The 21,502-nt window shown below is 34.0% G+C and overlaps 1 long non-coding RNA gene across 1 annotated transcript in view; it reads right to left on the bottom strand.

The window, feature by feature from the left end:
* The window catches only part of LOC131527763 (uncharacterized), a 67,383-nt gene that overhangs the window by 10,133 nt on the left and 35,748 nt on the right, over positions 1-21,502 (bottom strand). Inside the window, exons 3-4 of the long non-coding RNA XR_009267737.1 lie at positions 8,353-8,412; positions 8,172-8,234 (exon numbers count right to left, since the gene is read on the bottom strand). This is a non-coding gene — a long non-coding RNA (uncharacterized LOC131527763). The remainder of the gene's footprint in view (positions 1-8,171; positions 8,235-8,352; positions 8,413-21,502) is intronic.

The following is a 21,502-nucleotide window of genomic DNA, read 5'->3' on the forward strand; positions in this document are numbered from 1 at the left end:
CACACCACTCCAGTCCATCAATTAATGACTTGCGAAGCAAAATTCTGTGTTTGTAAGAAACAAATCCATCATTACGACATTTTTAATGTCAAGCCATTGCTCGCAGCTAAAATATGAGTCCTCTCTTATTCCTCAATTATATTGTTTCCTCCAGTGAAAAAGTCATCTCATCTGAATTAAGAGAGAAATATGCACAGATCAAACACTGTTTATAAGCAAAAACAATCCAAATGTTTCTAAACAAATGTGACCCTGGACCACAAAACCAGTCTTAAGTCGCTGGGGTATATTTGAAGCAATAGCCAAAAATACACTGTATGGCTCAAAATTATAGATTTTTCTTTTATGCCGAAAATCATTAGTATATTAAGTAAAGATCATATTCCATGAAGATATTTTGTAAATTTCCTACTGTAAATATATCAAAACGTCATTTTTGATTAGTAACATGTATTGCCAAGAATTCATTTGGACAACTTTAAAGGCGATTTTCTCAATATTTTGATTTTTTTGCACCCTCAGATTCCAGATTTTCAAATAGTTGTATCTTGTCTAAATATTGTCCGATCCTAACAAACCATACATCAATGGAAGGCTTATTTATTCAGCTTTCAGATGATGTATACATCTCAATTTCAAAAAATGTATACTTAAGACTGGTTTTGTGGTCCAGGGTCACAATGTGAGAGTACAACAGTACTTTTTTAACTAGAAGAAACGTTATTATCGATTAAAAACTCCTATTTTGGCGAAAGCGATGGATTTTCACATCATAAGACATTAACTGATGGACTGGAGTCGTGTGGATTATTATTGTGATTTTTTTATCAGCTGTTTGGACTCTCATTCTGACGGCACCCATTCACTGCAGAGGATCCATTCTTGAGCAAATGATGTGATGCTACATTTCTCTAAATCTCCAATAAAGAAACAAACTCCTCCACATTTGGGTGGCCTGAGGGTGAGTACCCCCCTCCCTTATTTCTATTCCTTTAAGACAAGGAACATGCATTAGGAAAGTAAATATGATCAAGTTTGATTTCATGTCGACTTTAAACCAGATTCAGACATAATGACAAAGAAAACTTTGGGTTCTCTAGCATTTTGAATTGCTCGCAATCAGTGCCCACAGGGGCCTGGCACAGATTTATTATGGCTGGGGGTGGTTATAGTCACGCTCACTACATCCTATCAATAACATTATTATGGGATACAGAGGAAATTTGAATCAGTTTTTGTGTGTGTGTGGGTGGTTTTTACATAGGGCTCTCAGATCAGGTGCTGTCAACCAGAGTTTGAGATTAGACTGTAACAGTTGAAGAGTAAGAGCTACATTAACGTCAGCCAGAGAGGACAAACTAACTCATTTAAACATATGGCCATTGTTCCACAGCTCACAGTGATCATTTAAGGCATTAATATATGGTGAAATATTATAAATGTTAAAGTGTAATTTATATAGAGGTAGATGAAGTTGATTCTTTTCGATGCCGTTTTGATTTGATCTTTCTCCTCCCTCATGCATCTCATGCAGCTTCACTGAAAGCGATCAGCTTGTGGAGAAAACAATGTTGCGTTCAACGCTGTCGGAATTACCGTAACGATAAAGCTTTTTTTTCCACCACAGAATAAAAATTACAAAAGGTATTTGCATCTTTTATCTCAAAATTCTGGCTTTTTATTCTCGGAAATGTCAGGGGAAAAGTCAGAATTGTATGAGAAACGGTTGCAATTAATTTTACTCGGTTATTCTGTGGCAGAAATAAGCTTTCATAATGATGAGATTCTTGTTCAAGTGCGTCATACGCTGAATTACAAATAGGAAACTCCGAGTTTCATAAAAGCCTTATTTTCTCTCGTTGTGACATCATGTAAAAAGACCAAAAATGACAGTGGCCTTAAAAGTGATTTCTTTGTCCTCGGAAATGATTCAAGAGTGTTTATTGGTTGGATGGTCATTGAAGCATTTTGCTATCATCAACAACAACAGCCGCATATAATATCCATTGCGGCAACTGATCATCAGCGCAGCCATCTGTTGTTTTGTTCTTCGGTAATTTGTTGTTCTGTTTCTTCCGGAACAACTAATAGACCTTAGTCAGGTTAGTGCTATTTCATTTCTGACAGGAATGAAAACGAGGAGGTGAGGGATTGAAGTACAGTGCAGGCCTACTGTAGTTTAACAAAATGCCAATTGTTCAGCTGACAAAACATCTTTCCCTGACAAAAAACGCCATTAAACAGTTTTGAAAGAAGTGCATTTTGAAATTGCCACGATCTGGTACCTTTATATCAGTATACGTGCCAGACTGTAAAGACTGTCATCTAATCAGCACAACCTTGTTTTAATCCGAGTTAAAAATATAGCATCTAACCTGACTGAGGTATATTGATAGGGAAAAATGCGCAAGCAGAGCATACATGCGGTTAGAAAAGTCGCGTACAGTATGCACGTAGTGTGCTGATGGTGAAATTCACGTCAACACGCTGTATGCATACCCTATCGTACACGTAAAATGAAGTATGCTTTAGAAACACAACATTTTTGAAATCCCAAAATTTACTTAATTTTTATGCATACATTAAAGTATGCGCCAAGTTCGCGTGAAGCAATATTAAATATGTGTTCTGAGTTTGTCCTTCCTTTTGAGCTCTGTGTGAAACTATATAAATTAATTCAGTTGATTCCTTTACATATATATTGCCATCTCAAACTTTTGCTGCAGCAGAAGTGTTCATTCCTGCCTTGTAAATGCATTTAAATTGATTTTTAATAACAACATCTCTTAATCTTCAGCAGAAAAGTGAATCCAAATGACGCTTTGCAGAAGCTCTTGGCTGTTTGCTGTTCAAGCTCTAGTTGATCGAGAACGTTTATATCTGGAGCTTTGTGAGCCAGCTGATCCTGATCTAAACCAGGTTGGATTTGTTTGGTTTTGCCAACTCTAAACCTACTCTGAAACTCTGAGTTTGTTCATCTCGCTTCGTGGTACAGGCCACAGTTGTTTCACAGTAAAAGAAAGAAATGGATGAGAGAGAATAGAAAACTGCTGGAGACAGTAACAACAATAGACAGCAATTGTGCAGTGTTGGGCATGTTACTTTAAAAAAGTAATTAGTTATAGTTACTAGTTACTTCTCACAAATAGTAACTGAGTTAGTAACTGAGTTACATCATTATAAAAGTAACTAATTACCAGGGAAAGTAATTATTGCGTTACTTTTTAAAAAAATGTTCAAATGTCAAATAACTTTGGATGCCCCCAGTATTAAATATGTTAAATTAATGAAATGGACACTAAAAAGAATAAATTATTATTATAAAACATTGTACATTAATCTACACTATTTATCTACTGACACTTAGTATCAGTCAGTGCAGCATTATAATATAATATTATGATAATTTTATATTATATGATGATAGAACTTTAGTAATTAGAATAACCAAGTATGAATGCATATTTGTCATCAATATAAAACGCACTAAGGATTAATGAGCTGCTGGGTTCATGAATATTAATCACGTTGTCTGCGTTCGCTCGAATTGATTTGCTGAAATCAAAACAGGGACGATAATAGGTGTGCGCCAGCCAATGAGATTGTCGTTTGCGCATTAGCTCCGCCCACTACCAGAGAAACCGGCAGTTCTTAAAAGCTGAAGAATTCCAAAGGAACTCCGTTATTTTGACAGGAAAATACAACAAAGAGTATCGTTTACATGTAGCGCGTCAATTCTGCATGTTATGAAAGACTCTCTTGCTCTGTATCTTTCTTTGCGTGCGTGTATGTGAGAGAAAGCGCCTTCACACTAGAGTTTATGGGACGTCAAATACAGCTACACTGCGCATCCATTCATTGAACTGAAAAAATGAATTCTAATAATATAATAGTAACGCCACATTTTATTGTCAGTAACGGTAACGGCGTTGTAACGGGGAAACAGTAATTCGTTTGATTACTCGTTACTGAAAAAAATTAATTTATTGTGTAAGTTTAAACGAATACAAAAAACATTTTTATCGCTCGTCTGTACGCATGCTTGAACAGTTGAATCTCCTACTTGCCATTACGGTAACTCCGACATGATGTAAAAACAGCATTATACCAACAACTCCACAGCAATTCAGCAGATGACTGGTGTGCATTTTTGATTTTTTTTAATTTTGCCTTGTTTTCAGTGATTAATATTTTGTTTGTCAAAGACTTGTAGAATATTGACTAAAAGAAAAACATTCAGTTTGGCCTTTTTAAAATAATAGTCTATTCTTGCCTTTTTGAAGCTGACCATTAAGCTTCATCAACTCTAAATCTTGTGTCCATGCTAATGTACTCCTAGACAAGTTGTTATGCCCTTATGCAGTGCATATGTTGCATACTACATTTTCTTTGTCACAGGGTCCAGTAAAAAAAAAAAATTATCACATTGCTCGCTTTTTCTCCCATTCAGCTAATGAATGTAGATGAACTGAAGCCTTAGATGGATCTGATCATTTAAAGCTGCTGGCAGAGATGTGAAAGTTAAAAGCAAATCTGCTACAATCATCCATTGAACAGTGAAAAACTGAACAAAAGTGCACTTGAACAAAGTAAGCATTGTTTACCCAGAATGCCATGCTGTGGAGATTTTCTGTTTAATGTCTCAAAGTCATTGAAAGCTCCAGTGAAGTGACAGCCAGCAATAATTTCAGACCCTTTTCATTCTGTCGACCTTAAATACTGATGAACACAAGAGGGTTTATAGAGTGTTACGGCAGCATTTCATCTCCTTGACGTCTCTCATTTTCTCCTGATCGGGAGGGAGTGGGAGGGTGAACCTCATGAAACATGGCAGTCATATTTTACCTCAAAAGAAAGAAATGATGAATTGATCAATTTGATTTGATTTGAATGACTAAATAAAGCACATTTTACAATTTTAAGACTTTGTAATTAAGCACTTCTCCTCACTTTAATGTCAAAAAATCTCATGAAAAAATGTAAATTTGAAATAATACTTAATAAGAAATTTTAATATTTAATATTTCTAAAGAGTTTATACTTCATGGTAGTGTTGCTGATTTAAATCAACTAATTTTATTGCAGTATTTTGAATAATAACAAAATAATAATAATGATTTTTTTAATCAGAGTAATGACTATGCTTATTTTTCATCACATAAAATCGTAATTTTTCTTTTGTCTCTGTAGGGTAAAATATGACATTTGCACATGTTTCTGTGAGATTCATCGGGGAGCCAATCAAAAATGACTTCGATTTGACGCTGTATCTCATCACATCGAGCAGATGTGTGTGTGTGTGTGTGTGTGTGTGCTAAGGCAGAGATTTCCGAAAAGAGACACGAGTGCTGCCTCACATTACGACTTGAACTGGCGCTCATCCTCCACTTGAGGATGGCCACAAGACGACGCCTCTCTGACCATACTGAATGTGTAAAAGATTCAAAGCGAGCTTACATGACTGTTCCCGGCCGTCGGCTCGATGGACTTTGCTATCCTGTGTGTTGACAAATCAGACGGACGTGCCGTGGTTCCATTGGAGGGCGTAAACTAACTGTGTGTGTTTTGGTATAGACCTTTATACCAAAGACTGGCTGTGTTTGAAGGCATTAGACGTGAATGTGTGTGTGCGCGCACATCTTATTTAATCAAGTGCACAGACGAAGAAAAACAATCTGAGAGAAAGAAACCGACCAAATGACAGACATCCATAGCACAGACTCAGATCCCAAACCTCATACAGATTTATACCGTGTATTTTTGTACATTTCTACCCACAATTCTTCTCAGGATGAACTTCTCTCAGGGAACGAACCAAATAAGTGTATTTGATGTTATTCTGTAGGGAAGCGTTGACCATTAACTGACTCTATCGACTGTTGCTCATCACTCTCGTTCTCGTACGTTAGAACTACCTCCTTCAGTTACACGTAGTCATACTTTTCCGTTCGAATCTGATGTTTTTAGCAGAGCGTTAAGTCTGCGTAGTTTGTTTTGTTAGTCTGAGAAAGTAATAATTTGCTTTGTGTTTACACAGAAGTCTACCTCATTTTCTCTCTCTTCATCTCCAGTTTAACTCACTCTGGTCCAGCTGCTGGTCTGGGGTCAGTTTGAGTTTGATCTTAACACTTCTGCTGAAAATAGGACAGACACCTCAAGTTATTTTTCTTTTTCTTTCTGTTGTTCAATAGAAATCACCTGCTCATTTCTCTCTCTCTTTTATGTTTAGAGTAACTCGACTAGTTTTTGAATGTGTAACGGTTCAGCGTAAATCTAACACATAAAACGCTCAAAATGTTCTCCATGACAGCTCAGTGCAAAGATAGTTTAGCATTTTGTGCCTTTATTTTTTATTGTTATGGCTAGACTTTGAATTGGGAGGAAGTATGTCATTATTTTGGGGCATTAGTTGCTATAATATCATTCCGGTTTGTTTATGTGTAACATCAGTACTAGAGAAGGACTTTAATACATTGACAGCAGTATTAAATATATATATATATATATATATATATATATATATATATATATATATATATATATATATGTATGTATGATGTTATAACTACTGATTTAATGCTGTTTGATTGAGAGATGCGCAGTCACAAATGCATCAAGATCAATATGTTTCCTCCAGAATGTTTGACATCAGATTGAAGTGATTTCTGAGCAGATGTTTCAAATCAGCGTTTTGTTTCGCCTCACTTTTAGCACTGAATGTATGAAACTGACCAAAGCCCGGGACTAATGAACATAACATAACTGTCGCAAAGTCTTGATTGTTATTGTAATGCCTAATGAATCACTGCAGTCTTAATAATCAATCAAATCACGTTCGTATGACTCTGTTTGATTTTGACACATACCTCTGTTGCCATGCGGCTGCTGAACTTTGAAGAAGTTCGTCTGAAGAGCTGGTGTGTTTATGCCCTGTGTATTTAAACTTTGACGTGCTGTATGGCTCATGAAGTCAGTGATGTCATATATATGAGGGGAGACGGTGGCGTGGCGGGTCTTTGGTTTATTAACCCTCATTTTAACAGTGTCGTACTTTTAGTTCTCAGTTCTGCTGTCGAGATGTATTCAGAGTGGCGGTCATGTCTGATTTTAACTTCATTAAAGCACTGATTGCCTCTTATGATATTATTTGAAGGGCATATCATTCATTGTAACCACATTTATATGCATTTTGTCTGTGAATTTAGGACTTTTGAGTATGTTTAACTGTTTTACTTGATTGATATTAAACCTATTATATCAACATTAAATATGTTGCATAAACGTTCCCAACTGACGTCGTCATTTCGTAGGAAAAATGTGGGGGAAGTGTGGAGCTGGTTGGTATAAAAATGTTTTCAACACATTTTAACATTAAAAATGGTTTACCAGGCTCAAGGTAAATTGAATATGAGCTGACAAAATCCAAGATTTGTGTGATTTTTAAATTTATTTATTTTTTAAATGCTATTTCTGGCAATAAACCTGTTGGAAAGTTAAAATAAATAAAAAAATCAAAGATGTCAGAAAGGGTAACAGCATTGCACATTAAGACTAAATTAAGCTGTCTCTCAGTGCGGACTGTAAATGATTAATGAAATTATTAATATAAGATTAGTGAAATTATTTCACTTTTTTTCTTTATTGCCATATCACAAATTACACATTAATATTGCTAAAGCATTTACAGCAGCTACTTACAATGTTAAATTGTGCAAAATAAGTAAGATAAAGTCAATACCATTCTGACCATTTAAAATAATCATTTCTATTTGAATATATTTATATAAATGTCATTTATTCCTGTGATGCAACGCATCCATTTCTCACATGATCCTTCAGAAAGCCGTGATGCATTTATCTTTTCAAGATTCTTTGATGAATCGAAAGTTCAAAAGAACAGCATTTCCTTGAAATAGAAATTTTGTAACATTATGAATGTCTTTACTGTCACTTTTGATCACTTTAATGCATCCATGCTAAATAAAAGTATTAATTAAAAAAAAATCTCACTGACCCCAAACTTTTGAACAGTAGTGTATGTTTATATTTTTAATTCATTTTAAATTAAACATTAGTTTATTTTGTAAGTATAATATCACTTTAACTCGCAAAATATTCAGAAGGGGATATTAAATTATTAACAGATTTGAAATATAATCGACTGTACTTACTTTACTCCGTCAGCAGAGGTCGCTATACAATCTGCAAACTCACAGTGAATCTAGTCAACTACTCTGCGAGAGAAAGAAAGAAGGGATAAACTTAGTATATTAAGATCTTCTGTGACCTAGTGAAAAACCATAACAAATCTACAAGATCATTACACACACAAGCAACACACACCATACTTACAATGAATTATCATTCATGTCCGCGGCAACTTCCCATTTGACAACAATGATCTCACTTTAACTGCACACACACACACACACACACACACACACAGAGACACAGACCAAATTAATGGGAACTGATAGGACTGCACAAGTTAAAAACGACCCCAAGTAAACAAACAACTGCAGCAGAAGAAACAGAATTATCCGGAGAAAGACAGAGCGAGCGAGAGAGAGAGAGATGGATGGCTAACTGAAGTGGCCAGCAGCAAACGCGCAAAAATGATTAATACGGGCAGAAATAATTGCATTTCATTAAGATTGATGAGACACCATTTAACCTCTTCTCTCTCTCTCTCGGTGTCTCTCTCTCCCTCCAGCGTTCATCCTCCACCACTCTGAGCTCCTCACTATAGCAACGACAGACAGTGATGGAGTGTCTGTTATCCTAACAGCCAATCAAAAGCTCTGTTACAGACACACACACTAACACACTACTGGGGTTATTTCTCTTGGCCAATGAGCTGTCAGAATTCAATCACCGCCGAATGACAGAGAGCGAGACAATTACAATAATCCATTTGTATTAACAATCATTCAGTACCATCTTATCACTGTTTATAATGTTATGATTACATGGAGGTGAATCAGGGATGTGCTTAAAGAGATTTGAATAGTTATTGAACATGCACTAGAAGACAGACAGAACAACAGAATGATAGAACGATAGATAGATATATAGATAGATAGACAGACAGACAATGGATAGAACGAGTGATAGAATGAATGATATAGATAGATAGATAGATAGATAGATAGATAGATAGATAGATAGATAGATAGATAGATAGATAGATAGATAGATAGATAGATAGATAGATAGATAGATAGATAGATAGATGAACAATGGATAGAACAAGTGATAGAATGAACGATATAGATAGATAGATAGATAGATAGATAGATAGATAGAACAATAGACAGAACGATAGATAGATAGACAGACAGACAGACAGACAGACAATGGATAGAACGAGTGATAGAATGAAAGAGATAGATAGAATGAATGATAGATAGATAGATAGATAGATAGATAGATAGATAGATAGATAGATAGATAGATAGATAGACAGACAATGGATAGATAGATAGAGATAGATAGAATGATAGATAGATAGATAGATAGATAGATAGATAGATAGATAGATAGATAGACAGACAGACAGACAGTGGATAGAACGAGTGATAGAATGAACGACAGATAGATAGATAGATAGATAGATAGATAGATAGATAGATAGATAGATAGATAGATAGATAGATAGATAGATAGATAGATAGATAGTGGACAGAACGAGCGATAGATAGAATGAAAGAACGATAGATTATATTACATTTTAAAATGCTCATAATCAGATTGCAGTTACTTTTTTATATGGATTACATGATTACATATTATTTACGTGATGGTAGCAAATTATTCATTATTTATTTACAGTATTTATTTTCCTTAACTCTTCTTTTTTTTCCCTTTTAAATGTTCATTTCTAAAAATCCTTCTGTGTGTCATACCAATTAGCTTTGGAAACACTGGATGTGTAATATCATTGCTGTTGTCATGTTTATTAATGTTTCTTAGTGTAATGCAGGGATTCCAAAACTGTTCTCAGCCAAACCTCTTTGACATATAGAATATTTAATTGAAATATCCCAGAGGAAGTTAATATTTCAATGATTTAACAAGACATTCACATGTTCACAGTTCTCTGATGTCGTTTAATGGTCACGTGCAGGTAAACAACTATATCCATTTTTAGCACTTTATTTTTATTGACTCGATCAAACCCACTGCAGTTCTTTCATTAAGCCCAGTTTGGGAAACCCTGGTGTAACGTAATGTTAAATGCATTTCATGATGTTGATATCAAAGAATAAAATCTATTTTCTTTCAGCTTTTATATCAATATTGTACATTTAATGGTAAATTTAAAACAAGTTAGGTTAAAAGTAATGTAATCTAAAAAGTAGTGAGAATACATTACCTAAAATGAGTAACATAGATTACGTTACTAACTACAATTTTCATCATGTAATCTGTAATCAGTAACAAACTATCATTTATAAATAATCTACCCAGCACTGGTGACATGTGACTTTAAAACTTCTAGTTTAAATAAAAATAAATACATTTCATGTGTTAAATACATTATGTTTCAATAGTGTCTTACTTGGGTGAATAAGATTTAATTATTTATTTAAGAAATTAATACTTTATACAAGGATTCATTAAATTGATCAAAAGTAACAGTAAAGACATATATAATGTTACAAAAGATTTGTTTCAATTAAATGCTGTTCTTTTGAGCTGTATTCATCATGTGACACAGAGGGCTGGAGTAATGATGCTGAAAATTCAATCAATAATAAATTACATTTGAAAACATATTCAAATAGAAAAATAATTATTTTAAATTGTAATAATATTTCACAATATTATTGTTTTTTCCTGTATTTTTGATCAAATAAATGCAGCCTGGGTGATCAGAAGAGACATTTCAGCTTTAAAAATCTTACTGACCCCAAACTATACATGTGTGTAAATATACATACATATAAGTGTGTGTGTATGTGTGTGTGTGTGTGTGTGTATGTGTGGAGGGACAGGGTTTGGGTTAGTCTGATTTTAGTTTTATGTAAAAAGCAGAAGTGTGTGTATGTGTTTTACAAAGACCCAGACAGACAGAAATCAGCGATATCTGAGTAAATTCGTTCACCTTCACTGCTCCTGTGCAAATCAAACACACACACACACACACACACACTCACACAGACTTTATAGCAGATTAGAAAGGAAGAGCGGTGTGGAAACGCAACGTGGCCAAGGTTATTAAAAAAAGGATGTAGCAAAGCAAGATGGCGAGTGCATGGCCCGGGGCATTATGGGAGATAAATGGTTGACCCGGGCGGTGTCAGGCCTGGATTGATGCTACTATCAGCAGTGTGTTCTCCCAACGATTTCACTCTCGCTGATAGAGTGTGTTATCTAGTTACTAGCATGAGGGCTTCGGCCTGCGGGCAAACGCAAGGTCAATCTCCGAGGACAATCTTTGTTGGACTAAATGAGAAAAAGAGCAGAGACCAAAAAAAGAGAAAAGAGGAGAAGGAGGGAGAGGAATCAAAAGGCAGCTGTGAGGTCTACGTGATAAGATAAGCCAAATTACTCTCTTTAGCAGAATGAGCCGCGGGCGGCGGAGGAACACAACTGCAGGGAAAGTTAAGCAGAGCACAGCTCACCTGAGAAACACTCTTCACCTGGAAACACACACACACACACAGACTGATGTTTATTCACACAGACCATGAATAGATGTTCTCCTGAAATGCACGTGAAAGACACCCTCTGCATGGAGGAAAATCATGCAAACTGATAAAGTCATCCGAATATAATTTGGAAATTGTCAGAAAACGTTTTTCTAAAAAACATTTTCCCGCTATAAAAGTATATATCCATATATGGACATATATGGAAGCCTCTAACTTACTTTAATTACATGGAGGAGAGCAGCTTGGGACATTTTTCTAAACTTTTCTTTTTGTATTCCTCTGAAAAAAGGTCAGTAGTCAAACAGGTTTGGAATGACATGAGGGAGTAAATGATGACAGAATTTAATTTTTAAATATAAAAGTCTGAGACTGCAAAGTAAAATGCTTCTATTTTTCATTCATTCATTATTTATTTATTTTTGATTACATACATTATGTTATTTAAGGAACATTAATATACTATTATAGTTTTTCTTTATATGTTGAATTAGAATTAATTTTTTTATATATATATATTTTTTAGTAATTTTTATTACATTTACATTCATTTTTAAAATGCATCCATATAGTTTTTTAATTATCTTATTTATCTATTTTAGTATATCAACTTAAACTAAATGAAAATGAAATAAAACATTGTATTTTTTATGGTTTCAGTGTATAATAACAATAATGCTAGCCTGGCTTATAAGCATAACAATTTGAGCGAAATGTTAAATGCAAAATTGTTTTATTATTTGGTTTCTCTATTGCATTAATGATAGAAACCCTGGAGCTACACGAACAAACCCTGATGATGTTCTCCAGCATGATTTGAGACCATCTCAACTTCTCAAGCTTTGTCTGTGCAGAGTCACATGACACTCATTTATTTAGGCTATATTTGACCAGTCATCTAAAAAGGTGCAGAATCTGAACGATTTCTTTTTAATGTTTCAAAAGCTTAAAACATGCCGTTTATTTCCAGGTTTAAAGTAGATTCCGAGTCCGTGAGTTTGGACTCTGCTCTCCTCCACCACTAGATGGCAGTGCTGACTATGGCGCAAACACAGAACTGCGAGTCAGTTCTTCACTTCTCACTTGTAAATAATAAATAAATAAATAATGGTGATACATACAAATTAATCATCCCAAATAAAAACTGAATGCATCACAAATCAGTGCATTGCAAACCATATGCCATAAATGCCCGGATTATAAACATTTTTCAGTGGATTTTCATTTGTGCTGATTGGACTAATTGCCCACAATCCCTTGAGCTACAGAAGATGTGGTTTGTGAGTACTCACTTTTGACTTTTTAAGGTTTATAAAAATGCTGTTGAAAGTGTGAACCAAGTTATGATGCATTTTACTGTGTTCGTGTAGTTCAACTAGAGCTGTCACAGATTGTATTTATTTTCTGAACGCAAGTATAAAATGCATAGTTTGAGCAAACTGTAAATTGCTTCAGATAAAAGTGCCAAATATCAACTGCATAAATGCAAGATAAGATACCAAGATAAACTTAAATGATGTTTCATTAGCCTGCATCCCAATTTCATCATGCTGTTTTAATGCTCAATTTATTATTATTATTATTATCTTCAGTGTTTATTTTCATCACCTTCAGTAGTAGGCTATATTAGATATATATGAATTGAAATGCAGCACGTTTCATACAAACTCAACGGCTCAGTCTCATATGATATTGAGATATTGAAATCTTGCCATCAGCACCATCCTGTTTGTCTTTCCTGTTTAATATTACAGTTCATTTGACTTCCTGTGATCCCATGATCCATCGTGATCATCTGAAAAAAGTTCAGTCGTTCCGCTTTAAAAAGCTCAACGAGGCCTCGCTGAGAAAAAGTGACACAATTTCCTGTGCTTTTGCCTTTAGACATTTATGGCTTTTTTACTAGTGTAACATTTTCATCCTTGGAAATTGATTATCAATAAATGGTCAGACAAGCTTGGTTATTAAACTGCTGTACAGGAATATTTTGAATGGCACAACATTTACGGCTTTGCCTTTGACACTGACTTGAGATTTCATAAAGTAGGGATGTTTTTCCTCTTCCTGTCTGCGCTTGTAAATATTAGCCAGAGGAGATCCAGAGAGATTTTCAATTTCAACTCCTGCATGACTGGATTATTCACTGACTACTGATGGATTATTAATGTTAGAGTCATGTTATGATGAGTTATTAATTCTTGTTGTCAGTTATTGTTAGAATAAATGATGTCAGAGATGCGGCTTTGAGCATTAGATAGTGTGTTTGTGTTTGTGTGTGTGTGTACTTAGGAGTTCTTTGGAAACAAAACTGTCCTCAAAAATGAGCTAAAAGTGATAAAAGCTTCCTTTGGGGATATTCTCAAAGATTAAACTGACAGACACACACACACAGAGACAGAGAGAGAGAGAGTAACAAATTAATTGTCATTTTAAATCTTTACCAAATCATTTTTAGTCATTTAAAATTTAATAATTTTGTATAATCATTTATTCTTGTATACATTTTAATCAGTACAGGTCAGAATATGTTTGTTGCATTTTTACATAAATATATATATATAAATATATCTGTCATGCTGAATGATGAGGGATATATATTCAAAAGTTTGGGGTCGGTAAGCCTCTTCTGCTCACCAAGGCTGCATTTATTTAATCAAAAATACAGTAAAATCAGTAAAATTGTGAAATATTATTACAATTAAAAATAACTGTTTTCCATTTGAATATACTTTAAAATGTCATTTATTCCTGTGATCAAATCTGAATTTTCAGCATCATTACTCCAGTCTTCAGTGTCACATGATCCTTCAGAAATCATTCTAATATGCTGATTTGCTGCTCAAGAAACATTTCTGATTATTATCAATGTTGAAAACAGTTGTGCTGCTTCATAGTTTTGTGAAAACTGTAATACATTTCATTTTTCAGGATTCTTTGATGAATAGAAAGTTTAAAAGAACAGCAGTTATTTGAAATAGAAATCTTTTGCAACATTATAAATATCTGCACTGTCACTTTTGATCAAGTTAATAATTCATCTTTGCCAAATAACTTCTTTAAAATAAAATGTACTGACCTCAAATCTTTGAATGTTAATGTACATATACTTATTTTATAATGCAAAATGTTTTCTTTTAAAGGTAAAGTTGACATTTGCATTAGTGTTTGTATGTTTTTGAGAGCTATAAACTCTTAGCTGACTGACAAATGATTTTTCTATGACTTTTATGTCATACCGGACATATCAAAGCTGACCTTTGACCTTTTTGACTGAGTGTGTGTTGGTGGAGCTACAGAGCAGTTTAAACTGACAACACACACACACACACACATCGTCCGTCCTGTCAAAACTTCGGTAAAGTCTTGCTTTCTAATAAAGTCTCATTCCAGCATCCATCCATCTGGTGTGTGAGGGGTCAGACGGTGTGAACCCTACGTGTGTGTGTGTGTGTGTCCCGCAGTCTGGACATTGATAAATTCCCTCTGCCGAACGATCGATAAACGTCTGTTATGGGCCTGTGATAGCCTGCAGCGAGCCTCATAATTATACTGTCACACAGCACTGACACACACACACACACACACTCCACGCTGACGTCTGATTGGCAGGTGGACAGCTGTAACCGAGGGCAACGAGCCCAGAACCGCCACCCGCACGGATACGGCGTCCCACGACCGTCAAGACGTGAAAATAAACACGCGCAAAACAATCTGCGTAATTATAAACCCCACACTCTTCTGAAGTTCTGACCTCCTCGTTTTCACAGGCATTAGATGTGATGTTTGCGAAACGATGCTCAGTGCTGATAACAGCGGATGAATAATTCTGAATCATAAACTTTGCGTCTGGGTGGTTGATTGCTGAAGCTCTTATCTGACATCTCTCTGCACAAACACCAGCTGATTGCGTGAGTGACACTGTGAATCGTTCCCACTTGTAGTTGCCAAAGATATTTTCTGCTTCAGTGAGTGAGTTTGACGTGGATTTATTTATATTTAAAGGTGAAGTTCGATGTTAAAATACTTTCTCATATTCCAGCCTTATTTGCAGGAGAAGCTTTGAAACATTTTAAAATATTTCTCCTTTTGTTTGTGCATTTCGGCCAGCTTGACACACCAGAGTGGATCTGTTTGTTCGGGAAACCTGTGTGGAAACAGTCATTACTTTTGTTGTTATGTTTGATGATGCTAGTGGTGCGGTGCAGAAATTGCACACTTTAGCTTTTATATTGAGAAACTGATTAAAAGATTTGGCATTCTGATATTAAGAGCACTAGAAAGTCGTGGCCAGATTGCCATTCAAAAGTTTAGGGGTGGTAAAAATTCAGAAAAAAAATACAATATTGTGAAATAATATTGCGATTCAAAATAACTGTTTTCTATTATAGTATATTGTAAAATGTAATTTATTCCTGTGATGCAAAGCTGAATTTTCAGCATCATTACTCCAGTCTTCAGTGTCACTTGATTCTTCCGAAATCATTCTAATATGCTGCTCAAGAAACATTTTTAATAATATAATGTTATTAAATATAAAATATATTAGTATAGATTATAGGTATAGGTTAGTATAGGTATAATGTATAAGTATAGGTTATTTTTATATTAAATGTATTTAACATTATATTGTTGGTAAAGTAAAATATTCTTTTGATAAAAACAAAAATTAATATTCTGAAATATTATGTGCTGTGTTTTATGTGAATATATTGTAAATTTAATTTGCAATATGCAATATTTTGCAATAATTTGCAAAATGGTATTTTTTGCTCTGATGCAAAGCTGATTTTTCAGAATCAGTAATCAAGAAACATTTCTGATTTTTATCAATGTTGAAAACAGTTGTGCTGCTTCAGGTTTTTGTGGAAACTGTAAGACATTTTTTTAGGATTCTAAAAAAAAAAATTAAAAGAACAGCATTTTTTGAAATAGAAATCTTTTATCATAAATGTCTTTACCGTCAGTTTTGAATGGTTGAATGCATCCTTGCTGAATAGAAGTATTCTTTTTTTTGTTTTTGTTTAAATCAAAATCTTACAGACCACAAACTTTTGTTTTCTTAGTGGTCTAAATGAAAAGACTCCACCCACAAGTCTCTGTGATATTCTGGTCTCTAGATATGGCACATTTGGCCTCTCCGTCGTGTTACAAAACACTTTCTCTGAGGCCACAGCTGCCCACAAACATCTGCATTTGACCTGCTGACCACTATCTACAGACGACCTTTGCCCCAGCCTGACCTTTGACCTTCACGGCTCACACTGACCAGAGGGGAAGTGATGTGTGTGCAGTGAGTAAGACATAGACATACAATGTCTTACTCACTGCAACTATGAAACTATGTTTACAGCTGCACAGCTTTAGATGCATTATTTAGTGTTGGTAAATAAAAGTGTGATGCTTCAGGACAGTGTTTTGTCCTCCACAGTAAGACTCAAGTACCTCTTCATCAACACCAGCCAGACTGTTGTTTCTTTTGACATCTATTATAATGGATATAATTTAGCATCATCGTGTTGTATTATTAAAATGTCCATTATAAGAATTACAAAATAAACTTTTGAACCAAAAACAATCAATATTGTGGGGGACAATCAGACTTTCCAGAGAGCTCAAACTGAGACAGGTTGAGAAATATTTAATCTGTTATTTTACTTAAGTGTATTTGGTTTGATGTGAAATGTGAATGACTTATATGAAATGAAATGAACTAAAACAAAACAAAATAATAAAAATATTAAGTCTGTCAAAAGAAACTTTTTACAGCCTTAACAATATTAAGCTAAATATATTTCATATTAAGTATCATATTATTATTATTATATAATTTTCATATAATTTGCCAGCTTTTAAAGGGAAAAAAACTATTTGTGTAACTGTGTATAATGTTTTCTAAATTCATGTAATGGGCACATTCTAAATATCACTTTTGGAGTTTTGTGCATCGAAGTAAAACTATCTTAGCTTTCTAATGATATAATTATTATGTTCCACTCTAAAATTACATATAATCATTCAAATGTTGGGTGAAACTTTCCCTTTTACTGTTGTGCATAAAAGTCCAAATTAAAGCGCCTCAAAATGTTATATATATATAAAGTTATATATATTTTGCTACATGTCTCTTTACACAAATTGAGAAAACATTATACACAATTACACATAATATTTTTTTTATTTTCTTAAAAAGTAGCTTAAATTATATGAAATGTATATGATGTTAATGTGATATTTATATTATATGAAATGTATTTAACTATACATTGTTAGGGCAGTAAAAATGTTCTTTTGACAGACCTAATATTTTAATTTTAATTTTATTTATAGTATTATATTTTATTTTATTGCATTACATTTACATTATTTTTATTAATTATTTCTTATAGTATTTTATTTTATAGCATTACATTTATATTGTTTTATTTATTTTTATTTAATTCAAATTTAATTGAATTACATTTACATTATTACTTTTTATGAATTTAATAACATTTAATTACATTTATTTATACATTACATTAATTATACATTTATTAAAATTGTTTTAATTTATTACATCACATGACATTATTTTATTACTTTTTACTTATAGACTTTGGTATACATGTATTCCTGATTGGAAATCGCTGCTTTAGGATGCCACACACATTCATATCTGACTATGAGAAAATGTGCAGCATTTATTTCTGATTATTGATTATTGATTAGCTTTAACTTCATTTCACTTTTAGGCCCTGCAGCCAGGCACACACACACACACACACACATAAAGACTGACGGGCAGCTGCCTGGACACCCTGCAGGGTCTTTGCGAAGTGTGTGTCTGTGTGTTAGTGCAAGAGCAGAGACACGGGCAGCTGCCGCCACTCAGCTCTTTTGTGAAGGAGACCACTTCCCAGCATGCACCTCACAGCCGCCCCATTGTATTCTGGGAGCAGAAGATTTCACGCTCGGGCCCGTCTGAGTCCAGCTGCATCGGGACAGACGAGTGCGAGTCTACGAGAGAGTGTGTGCATATGTACATGAGAGTTTGTGTGTACTGTCATTATTAGCGTGTTGTGTCGGCGCTGGCAGGCAAAGAGCCATGCATGGACAAACATTAGTGTAATGCCTCACGCTAACACACAGAGATAATAACGCTACTACCCCTAATTGAATAACGTCTTCAGACTCGAGCCTGCTGGGACACAAGCGCTTAGGAAAATGATCAGCGTCATCTGTCATTGACTGCCAACTCACTCAGACAGACCTAAAGATCTGATCCACTGTCCCGCTGCGCGTCTTTGGGCTGATTTAGCAGCGCTTTGACGATAAAATGGCTCCAGAAGTGAGTTAAATTTGACAAAACCTCATCAAAGGTAAAAAGATTCCTAACTAAAGCAGATCATGTTTTACAAAGTAGTTCTTTTAGTTTTCTTTTATTAAAATTAGCTTTCTAATTATATTTCTAGCTAACTCTGCCACAACCGACCAATCAGAATCAAGCATTCAGGAGCCCATTTTTCTGAATAATCAACACAGCATTATGAGCATTATTTCTGGAAACTGATCTCATACATACTGCTGCTACTTTCATGCCTCTTGTATCATTTGTTTACATTCTATTGTTTATTATTTATAATATACCAATGAATACTGTAATATTTTTTTTACTGTAATATCAGCTTCGCCTCAGCACCAGGCGCGAGTGCGGAAACGGTACAGGTGACGAGGAGCTTCAGTAGAACTTCAGTGAACTGCGGTCAGACGAGATGTTGCAGGCCATATGTCAAAAACTAATTTTCCTGTCCTGTCAGCCTTCATACTGTGCTCTTCAACTGCACGCACAAATACGGCGGCGCACACTGTAGCATGTATCATTTCATATTAAAGTGCGAATGAAACTACGAGCATGTGTTAGATCCGCATCACGTTCAGCAGCGGCAGCTCTTAAAGTAACAGCAGCCAAATAACCTAATAACCCAGCTGCTTTGATGTCTATTAATCAAAGAACAAAAGAGGAAATAAGTAACTTTTGTAGCTTTAAGGATTCATCTACATTTCATTTAGAATTTAATGTTTGATAATTATTATTGATAATATAATTTATTATAATGGGTATTGAAGATTGTTTTAAATTCACTCAAATTAGAAGTAATTTTTTAAAACTCTGTAGTCAACATTACATATAGTCAATGGTTAAATATTAGGAAAAAAATAACAATTTCCTAGAGACATCAGTCAAATGGTATCAGTGATACTCGCCTTCAGTCATAAAAAAAGATGCCATTAAACAAATATTAAAAATATACCGTCTTTATGTTGTTTCTACATTAATTTGTAGATTGAATGTGAAATTATTGCAATACAAATATATACATAAAAAGTTTAATGCTAGGTGGGATTAATTGCCATTAATCGTGATTAATTTCAGAAAAAATGTGTGATTAATTCGTTTAATTAAAAAAAAAACATTTTTAAAATATTTTAATTATTATAATAATAATAATAATTATTATTATTATTATTATCACATATTTAATAATATATTATTGTAAAAGTAAATAATAATAATAATTTGTTATTAAATGGAATAGATATATAGTTATATTTTTAATAATTTAATTTATTCACTGACTAGTAAAATGTATTCAATTATTATTATTGTTATTAATAATAATAATGTATTAAATATTATTATCATTATTTAATAATATATTATTGTACAAGTAAATAATAATAATTATTTGATATTAAATGGAGTATAAGTAATACTAGTAGTATTAATACTTTTATAAAATTCTTATTATTATCATCATCATCATCATCAGAAATATATTAAATTATTATTAATAATAATTTAATGATTTCTGAATTAAATTAAGTAATTGTAATATATATTTGGTATTAAATAAATTAGTATGATATATATATATATATATATATATATATATATATATATATATGCTATTATATATATAGTTTAAGGTATTCTACAAGTAAATGGAAAAATTATCAGTTTTACTATTTTATTAATTAATTAATTCAAACCTTGCATAATAAGTTAAAAATAAAGTTGTCGTATAATGTTTGGTTTTACATAAGTCTTCGGTCATAATAATTAGCTTTATATAAACAATAGATGTCTATGGTGTGTCTTCATTTAGATAAGTGTGTGTTTGTGAAGGCGGAAAGTCTTGACCTTCAGTGGGAGAGAAGAACAAATCATCATCAGACTGAGAGACTGAGTCTGTAGACTGCTGACCAATACTTGTTAGCTCACCGTTTCTTACACACACACACACACACACACACACACACAGGCCTGGAGGTCATTAGCTCATTAGTGGTGGAGAAAAAGGAACAAACTGTTTCAACTTCACAGCCTTTAAGCATCTGAATAATTCAAACACACACACACACAATTCTAAATTATTCACCAAAAGAAGAACAGAATTGTAACAGGAAGAATAACAGTACTACTGTGCTGTCAACAGTAACAGGCGTACATTGTGTGTGTGTGTGTGTCTGTGCAGACGGACAGAAAAGTAGTTTCTGTCGTATTCTGTATCTCACTTAAGCACTTGTACAGTCTTCAACAATTCACAGAAGAGAATCACAGCTCTGTGATGTTTAGAATAATGACTCTTTAAATAACTTTAACCTCTTTCTCTCTCTCACACACACACACACACACACACTGAACGGCCCTCGGCGGTCGCCCTGAGGCGGTGTGTGCTGGTTTGCCAGGGGCGATGGCTCTGATACTCTAACTGCACTCTGTCAGGAAACATTACAGCCCGTATGAGCTACTTAGAGTCCGATTACACACACACACACGTCTCACACACTACGAAAGCTGCAGGAAA

Source organism: Onychostoma macrolepis, chromosome 20 (genome assembly GCF_012432095.1).
Source record: "Onychostoma macrolepis isolate SWU-2019 chromosome 20, ASM1243209v1, whole genome shotgun sequence".
NCBI lineage: Eukaryota > Metazoa > Chordata > Actinopteri > Cypriniformes > Cyprinidae > Onychostoma > Onychostoma macrolepis.